Here is a 9,732-nt window from a genome sequence, read left to right as displayed (position 1 = left end):
GTGCAGAGCTCTTCCCAGGAGTAGATCGATCCTAGGCCAAGGTTCATGAGCCAAGTCCGGGCCGACCTAGACAAGGCAACATGGAAGTATGTCGCCATTACGGTGGTGTCTCCACCGGCTGCCGTAATGGCGATGATGTAAACCTGCAAGAATTCCGACGGATTTGTCTTCCCATCGTACTTTTCCGACAGGTGCGGTCGGAACTTGGATGACCAAGTTGTCGCGCGGAGATGATCCGCCAGCGCGGCACAGCCTACGCCGGCCAAGGGGACACCCGCCTGGATCGGGGCGCCCGTTGGTGTCTGTGGTGCAACCGCAGCGAAGTCGTAGTCGAGGTTGCGACCCTCGACGTTCTATCGGCGCTCACGCGCCCTCTCTAGGCAGACGTGGGCATCCTCGCCCGCACGCCTACGGTTGAGTTCTGCCCGCAGGTCATTAGACCTCTCTAGAGAGACTGGAGCGTCCTCGACTGCTCGCTGATGGTTGAGCTCCGCCCGCTGGTCCTCAGTCGGCGTGGCCCTCACCGAGGGGGAGCGCACTGATGCCGATGCCTCATGTTGACGCCGGGACGACCGAGGCCTGGGCCTGGTTGAGCCAGAGTGCGCCATGCCTAGCAGGCGGTCGACGTCGTCGCACCACTGTTTCATGGCCCCTAGCGAGACCGTGGAGCTAGGAGGGTGGCGCAGCAACTCTCTGGCTGCGGACAGCGCCCCAAGCGCCGCCCTAGACGTCCTGGACGTTTGCGCGGGAGTGTGCTGTCGCGCAGAGTGCACAGCAACAGCTGCACCAGGTGCAGGGAGGTTGGTGGCCCGCGGTGTGGAAGAGGCTGCCGCCTCCTCCACCATGAAATCCTCGGGCATGAAATCATGGTGCTCGACGATGTGAACCATGGCGTCGAGTAGGAAAACAAGCAAAAACCTAAAGCCTAAGCCCCTACCTGGCGCGCCAAATGTCGGAGAGAGAATTCTCCGGTCGGGTGGCGGAACGCACCCGCCCTAAATCCTAAGATGAGGAGGGGCCTAAGTGTTTTTCCTGCTAGATGGAATCGGGAAGAACACAAGAACACACCAGGGTTTAGAGTGGTTCGAGCCGCCGGAGCGTAATACCCTACTCCACTGTGTGATGTATTGAGCTTGAGAGCTTGTATGAACTTGTGAGTTTGAGTGAGTGTGTGAGCCTAAGTTGGGTCTCCCTTGTAACGCTGTGTGCCCTCCCTTTTATAGCTCAAGGGGGCACGTACAAGGGTGCTGAGCCCCGACATGTGGGCCTAGGGGCAAAACAAAGGGAATACATATAGAAGTATCCAATGCCAGTGTCGCCCAGAAGATCTCCGAGCGCCATAATGTTCGTAGTCCATATAGTATTAATATCTTGCGGCTGCTTCCTCGGTAACGCGCGAGCCATGATGAGCAAAATGTATGCCGCAGCACAGGCGTACTGCCTGCCAACGGAATGGACAGGCACGCCGCTCGCAGAGTGGCCTGGTCGCCGCCCGTAAGCGGAGTGGACATGGCACATTAAATGCCGAGGCGGCACATCGCCTGCCAGTGGAGTGGACAGGGCTCATTAAATGCTAAGGCGGCACATCACCTGCCAGTTTGACAGGCGGCGCGCCTCATCCGCAATAAATGCAGAGGACGTGCGGCCCAGAGGCCTTACACCAGGCTCCGCCCGCTAGCTTACGTCATGGGCAGCTGGCCACGTGGCAGCATCGGGTCTCCGCCTGAGCGAGGAGCAGAGGCGTATGCGGTATGGTCCGGACACGTGTTGGCTCCGGACCCCCGCCTAGCCTTGATTAAGGTCCGGGTACTCTTTGTTCACGAATCTCGGGACCCTGTTGTGAGTGGCCCGGACCCTGCACAGGGGGGTCTGGGACCCGTCCCAGGGGTCCGGGCACGCCCGTGGAGGTTCTAGACCTTACCCGGAGGTCCGGTCCGTACGCACAGGGGTCCGGTACATTCCCATGGGGGTCCGGACCCACTGCTGATGCCTTGGAGCACATCGTCTTTTCTGGCCACGTGGCGGCCCCGGAGCCGTCTGCGTGGTGGGGTTGGGTGTTGTTCATCACGCGACTAGAGATAGCCGCGTGGGCACCGTATCTTCATGTTGTAGTAAGGGGTACCCCTGTTTCAGGGTACCGACAGACTCCAATCTGGCTGCAAAGCAAGTTTTGATTTTTGATGGTGAAATTAGAATAGCGGTTGCACCTGCGCCGAAGGTTCCCCATGATCCATCACAAAATATTGTCCAGGCTTCGGTGTCTATTGGGTGTACTTCTTCATGAGCCCCAGGTGTCCAATCGACAATGAAGTTTGCTAGTGCTTGAGATTGAATCGAAGATCTATGAATAAAGTCAATGGTGAACTCATTGAACTCTGCAGCCCGCTTGCCAACCCTTCATGTAGCTTCTCTGTTTCTTATTGTTGGGGACCTTCGGCCTCCGAAGGTCCTCAAAAACAGGATTTAACAGTATTTCTGGAGTATAATGTGTGAACAGGTATCTTCGGACTCAAGTCGGCATCACAGTAGACCAGAATAATACGAAGGTTGGTTCAGCGCCGAAGGTGTGAGCAGGAAAGCTTCGGCGTGACAGCAGAAGGTGAAACCGACTTAAAGATGAAAAGGCTATTTAGACCTCGACATATTACTATAGAATTATTATCAAGTGTAAAGGGCATGAATGTAATTTTGTATGGGTTGTGTCCCGCGCCTATAAATAGGTGAACAGTACCCCCGTACTGGGCACGCTGACTTGGCATTCGCTTTTTGCGTCACGCTTGTACTATCATCTCCTTCCAGTTGAAGGTACACTTGTAATTCAACGATATTTCTGTTTATGCTTAATAACAATATATAATTGTTCATGTTGTCATTTATATTCCTTGCATTTCATCCTTCGTCATTATATAATGAACTTATGAAGGTACATCCTTCATAACCTTCGTCCGAAAACCATTATACCCTAAGGGAAATAATGTTTCGAAGGACGAAGGACTTTAACGATTAACATTTTCTATGTTGCCTTGTTCTTAACTCATAGCATTTGAGAACAAGTCCCCAACATTGGCGCCCACCTCCGGTGAACTCACTTCCACTCTTTGAAGTTTTTTGAACACCTTCGGCGATCATAAACCTTCGTTATGGCGCCGAAGAAAGCTTCAGCGACTGGGGCTGCAGCTCTGCAACCACTAGACCACAATCAGGAGACAGTCTCCCTTCGGGAGGCCCGAAGCCAGAAAAGGAAGGTTGTCAGCCCGACACCACCAGAGGACGAGATAGATCAAGAAATCAGAGATATGGAGATGCTTCATCAACAAGTACAGAGGAAGAAAGAAAAGATGGCCAGGCTAGCTGAACTGCAGAGGCAGATAGACGAAGCCTCTGAAGAAGTTCGTCATCTTGCCCAGGATGAGCAGCACCGAAGGCCTCAGCACCAAGATCTTCATCAGGAGGGTTTTCCCAACGAAGATGACTGGTATGACAATTTCCATCATGGGAATTTTGTTTTTGATGATGCTTCTCCTCTGTCCGCTGAGCTGCAGGCTACACCTTGGCCTCCGTCCTACAAGCCGCCTCAGCTTCCTGTATTCGATGGCCACTCAGACCCGAAACAGTTTTTTATGAGCTACGAAGCAACAGTATCTTCGTATGGTGGCAATGCTTCAGTCATGGCCAAATCTTTCGTTATGGCTGTCAGGAGTGTTGCTCAAACATGGTATTCCTCCCTTCGACCAGGAACGATCACTTCATGGCAAAAGCTGAAGGATTTGTTGTTAACTAGCTTCCAAGGGTTTCAGACGAAGCCGGTCACTGCTCAGGCTCTGTTCCAGTGCACCCAGGATCACGAAGAATACCTTCAGGCGTATGTCCGAAGGTTCTTGCGTCTGAGGGCACAGGCACCAACGGTGCCCAATGAAATTGTCATTGAGGCCATGATCAAGGGGCTTCGGCCAGGACCGTCAGCTCAGTACTTCGCTAGGAAGCCCCCTCAAACTTTGGAGAAGCTGCTCCAGAAGATGGACGAGTACATTCGGGCCGATAATGATTTTCGCCAAAGAAGGGAGGAGGCCTTCAAGTTTTCTGAAATGACCAGGGGCTTCGGAGGGAGGTTCTACCCGAGGCACGTTAGATCAATTCATAACTCTACACAAAATGATGATAGAGGGAGCCAGCAGCAAAGGCCACAATGTTCCTCACAGGCTTCGGGGCAACAGCAAGGCTCCTTCCGACCACCAGCTCCAAGGGGCAGAGGCGCCAGGGGCTTCGGAGGAAGATTTGGTGATCAACCGAGAAGAATCTTTTGCTTATTCTGTGGAGAGAACAAAGGTCATACCACCAGGATGTGCCATGTTACCATCCAGAAGCAAAAAGAAATAGCCGAAGCGGCAGCACAGCAGGCTCAGCCGAAGCAGGTCATGCACACTGCTTCGTATCATTCGCCTTACATCCCAGAGTATGTAGGCAATCACCCTGCAGTTTCTGTTGCTTCGGCGAGTCAACCTCAGGCTTCCTGGCAACAACCTCCGCCTCCACCACCGCTGCAACAAGGCCAGCAGCCAGAAGGGAGTCAATATGCTCCACACCAAAGGGACTTCAGTGAGCAGTCCGAAGCTCGCACAGTCAACAGCACTGTGCCAGAATCAAAGCACATCTATTAACAAATATCCTACCTTAATAGCAATCTTTTTCATTCAGTTTTATTTTCTGTAATAAAGGACATTGTTCAGGTTTCATGTAAATAGTTTCGTCGATTCCCACAAGGAGAATATATTTTCTTCACAGGCTTAAATTGTTGAAAGACTTGTGGCAACAAAGAGGACCTTTGAACTATTGAAAATTCTTCGAAGTAACAAAAAGTCGTTCTAAGGAACGCAGAGTAAGTTTGCCGAAGTCACAAAAAGCCGCTCCAGAGGGAGCGCAGTGTAAGTTTTCTGCTCCAAAGTCGTTCCAAAGGGAATGCAGAGCATACAGCGAAAAGTCAACGCTGATACCGCCTAAGTAAAAGGCGAAGCGCGAAAAGTCAACGCGAATACCGCTGAAAGTAAAAGGCGAAGAAGCTCCTAAGGGAGGCTTACAGTGAAAAATAAACGCTGATTCCGCTGAAGTAAAAGGCGAAGAAGCTCCTAAGGGAGGCTTGTAAAAAATTATGTGTTTTATTACAGGGATGCGTGTGCATCTTCGGAATACGCATCGCATCACATAACATAACATCATCGCATCATTTTGCATAGCATAAGCATCATACATCATGTTGCATATGGTACAAGAGGTGGGCACAATATCAATCTACAGAAGAACGTTTTGAAAAAAGGGAAAAATCATAATGTCACAAGGAGATACATTATCAATCTTCGGAGGTATAGCTTCGGAAAATATTTTCACGAAGCCTGGATATTATTCATCAGAACACTGGATATTGTTGAAAAAATTCTTCTTCACGAAGCATGAAAAGAAGGGAAGGTGTTTTTTCGTCAAATACTCAAAAGCGGTACGTGTAAAGTTTCATGCATCGTAAAGAATTAGGCAAGAAAAACAGGTATATTACACTCAGGGTTACAAAATGCTACAATATATATTACATTTCAGAAGTTTTTACAATAATACTTAATCCTCTCTCAAGACGACTTCTGCAGCCTCGTTTAGAAGTCGATTGACGACTTCGTCCATAATAGCTTCAGCCATCTTTTTTATTTCGTCGTCTCCTTTCGGCTGAGTGTCCGAAGAGGCTTTAGCAGAATCTGAAGTAGAACAGGATACGGCTACATTGCTATGACAAATTGCAAACGAATCTTAAAACCTAAAATTACAGCACAATAAAAACTATTAGATAATACCTAATTGACCTTCGGGCTCTGCGCTCTTCTCAGCAGCCTCAGCTACTTCTCTAGCATCGTGAATCCCCTTTTCGCTTCTTTGAATAATCTCTCGGGCCATTTCTCGTCCACCATTATCCCAGATATCGGTGAAAAATTTTCCACCAACCATGCTAGCTTCGGCCGATGGATCCCTTGCATCTTCGAAGGACAAAGCACCTTCGGATTGCGCTAGAATCTTTACATGTTCGCAGCCTTTTTCTCTAAAATAGTGGCAATTCCTCTGGCACCCGAGAAGGCACATATATCTCCACGGCTATTTAAAATTTCTTCGAAGGCTTCAGCTTCGTGGTCGATCCATTCGATGGGACCTTCGGGATTGCCTCTCGTAAAGTTTTCCTCACTTGAGAATGCGCCAACCTTGGCGAAGCTAGCCTTTAGCTTCTTAACACATTCTATAGATTTGTTATAGCATCTCTTTTTGGACGACCGAAGCTCTTCAACAGTTCCTTCTAAGTGATCTGCCCATTGGTCGCTGAGTTCTCGCTTTGTTTCTTCAAGTATACGTTCTTCCTTGGCTCTGGCCAGTTGTTTCCGAAGATCTTCAAGTTCGCGTTTATGAGCTTCAGCTTGACCTTTAAAAACAGCTTCGTCTTCCTTTATTTTATTTATCAATGAGTGTAATATTTTATCTTTCTCGAGACCTTCGTTCCTCAGTTCAATTACTTCGGAACGAAGGTTGCTCAGGGCTATAGTACACCCTTCGTCTTCAGCATCTTTCTGTGCCCTGAGGGCATTGCTAAGTATCAGGCCCTGCAAAGAGAAATATGTGTGTGTCAATAGGTTTAAACAAACGAAAAATTTTGGTCTCAACAAAAAATGCAAAGATTCCATCTGTTGCACCTTCAAGCTATTATACGCCAGGCTGTCGGCCAAATCATTTTTCGATAACACTGAGAGCCCGTCTTCCAGTGTTGGGAATCCGAAGCTCTTGCTCATCTCCCGACAGACAGAAATCTCTTTGCTGTCAGGGAGACAATACAAAAAGTCTTCTTCTCCACTGCCATTGAATATTAATGCCCCCTTTGGATACTTCAGTTTTTGGGCGTAAAGTTGGGCCTCTTGTTTTTCTTTTTCTGATAGTTGTTTCCTCGAAGCATGGCGAATAATATAATCAAGGACTTTGGGACATGCTTCGGGGGCAGCAGCACTGATTTCTTCAACAAAAGTTGGCTCTGCAATTTTTTCTTCCTCAAAATCCAGGGATTTTATTTTCGTGGGTTCTGAGGACCCAGCTTCGGCTTCAGTTTCTTGTTCTGGAGCTTTAGTGTCAGAAATTTCAGTTTTTTCTTCGGGGATGACAACAGTCTCCTTCGGAGGTGTGCTTGAAGATGTAATTGTCTCCAGAACATCTAGCACGTTGACCATTCTCTTCCTTTTCGGAGTCAATGCTGGCACCTTTTGGTTTTTTACTGCCTCAATATTTGCTGCAGGACTCAAAACTTCTGATGTTTTTGATCCCTCAGTTGCTTCTTTTACTTCTTCCATTTTTTCTGTGGACGGCGCTTCGGCCTTCTCTTTCGTTTCTGATAACAAAGTCTTTGATTGTTCCAATTCTATTTTTGTTGGCATTTCGGCCATTTCTGTGACTTCTGGCAGCAAGGTTGGCTCGGTTGGTTTTTCAGCTTCGGTGGCCGAAGAGGTTTCCCCGGTAAACTCAGGCACCGAAGCTGGTTCAATATAGCGCGGCCGATGTGTGAGGACCTTTATCTTCTTTCTTTTCGGTTCTGGCTCGCTAGGAGCAGTTGCAGCTTCTTCTTTTGCAGAGGTTGTGTTTTTTCTCTTCTGCCTTCGAATGGGATAGCAATAGTCAGGGTAGACAAACCCGATTGCATCAAATACCCGATTTAGCCTTTTCTTTTTTCGGCCTCCGAAGGCTACTGACATTGCAGTGTCTTCGGCCTTCGAATAAACCCCAAGCAGTTCATCACTTAAATTTTCAATGCTTTTTAACCAGTCATCATCTGGCTCAATGAATTTATCTCCAAATTTAAAAGTGTACTTCAACCTGATAAGTCCACCTTCGTCGGCCTCTTTTATGGTTTCTTGTGGCATTTCTCATTTCTCCACGAGCGGCCATACCCTGAAGGCAATATGCTCTTGTACTATGTTGGGGACCTTCGGCGTCCGAAGGTCCTCAAAAACAGGATTTAACAGTATTTCTGTAGTACAATATGTGAACAGGTACCCTCAGACTAAAATCGGCATTGCAGCAGACCGGAATAATACGAAGCTTGATACAGAGCCGAAGGTGTTGAGCAGGAAAGCTTCGGCGTAACAGCAGAGAGTGGAACCGACTTAAAGATGAAAAGGCTATTCAGACCTCAATAGATTACTATAGAGTTATTGTCAGATGTAAAGGGCATGAATGTAATTTTGTAAGGGCTGTGTCCCGTGTCTATAAATAGGTGAACAGTATCCCCGTACTGTTCACGCTGACTTGGCATTCGCTTTTTGCGTCACGCTTGTACAATCATTTCCTTCCGATTGAAGGTACACTTGTTGTTCAATAATATTTTTGTTTATGCTCAATAATAATAAATGATTGTTCATGTTTTCCTTTACATTCTTCATATTTCATCCTTCGTCATTATTTGATTAATTTATGAAGGTATGTCCTTCATAACCTTCGTCCGCAAGTCATTATGTCCTAAGGGAAATAGTGCTTCGGAGGACGAAGGGCATTAACGATTAACATTTTCTATGTTGCCTTGTTCTTAAGCTCTTAGCACTTGAGAACAAGTCCCCAACATACTAAGTCTCTCGTTCCAATAAAAGAACAGATAACGCCGAAGGCCCTCTGGCATTCTTCGGCAGCTTCATTCATTTCAACCTTCGGCTTCCGAAGGCCGAAGCTTTGCCAAATAGGGCGCATAATTATACCTTTGATATCTTCTCGTACTGTCAGATCATTCTTCACATAAAACCATTCTGTCATCCAGTCGCCGGGCCATCTCTTCCGAAAGGTTGGCACGGGGCAGCTTGACCCGGACCTAGAAACGAAACTGTAGCAGCCAAAATTATTGTGATACTGTTCCTTACCCCAAGGTTTTGTTTCATATGATAATTCATGTATATTGCAGAAGCTTTTTGCGTCAGGCTTCAGACCTTGGCTTCTCACGGCCCACACGAAGATATTCAGCCTTATAATTGCCTCGGGGGTAAGTTGATGGAGATAGACTTCGAATATTTTCAGCACCTCTACAACGAAGCTGCTCAAGGGAAATCGCAGTCCAGCTTTCAAAAAGCTTCGGTACACTACGACTTCATTCTCTTCAGGGTGTGGGCAAGTTTTTTCCCCTTCGTCGGCCCTCACAATGGACAAATCCCGGAAATACCTTCCTCTCATGTTGGCAAGATGATTCTCTTTGATCGTCGATTTACCATAAACTGAATGGCTTGGTCGCCAGGGATGATCTTCGGAGTCCTCACCACCACTGTCCACATCATAGCTGTCACTGTCACCAGTATCTTCAGACAAACCTTCCAGAATCTCCTTGGTAATTTTTTCTGTGTTGGTCTTTGACATTGCTATAAGAAACCCCAAGTTTTTCTCTTCGTCGAGGCTCAGCTTCATCTCAGCAGCAGTCTTCTTATCTTCAGACATCTTCGGAGACACTAAAAAACTATTTTCAAAGCCGAAGCTTCAAAACTAAAAGCTTAGCAAATCGAAGTGCACAAGAGCTAAAAATTGAGTGAGCGGGAGCAGTTGGCCAGAGAGCGTGTCAAGTGAGTTTGCGGTATGGCCGTATTTATACGCCAAGTGCGTTGAAAATTGAAAGACCCCGCTTGTCAGTGAATGTTGCTATTCTAGCAAAGGGAAGGTGTTTTTTCGGACCTTCGGCGTAAAGCCTTCGTC

This window comes from Zea mays, chromosome 10 (genome assembly GCF_902167145.1).
Source record: "Zea mays cultivar B73 chromosome 10, Zm-B73-REFERENCE-NAM-5.0, whole genome shotgun sequence".
NCBI lineage: Eukaryota > Viridiplantae > Streptophyta > Magnoliopsida > Poales > Poaceae > Zea > Zea mays.
The sequence above is the reverse complement of the archived record's forward strand: the minus strand, read 5'-3'. Positions refer to the sequence as shown.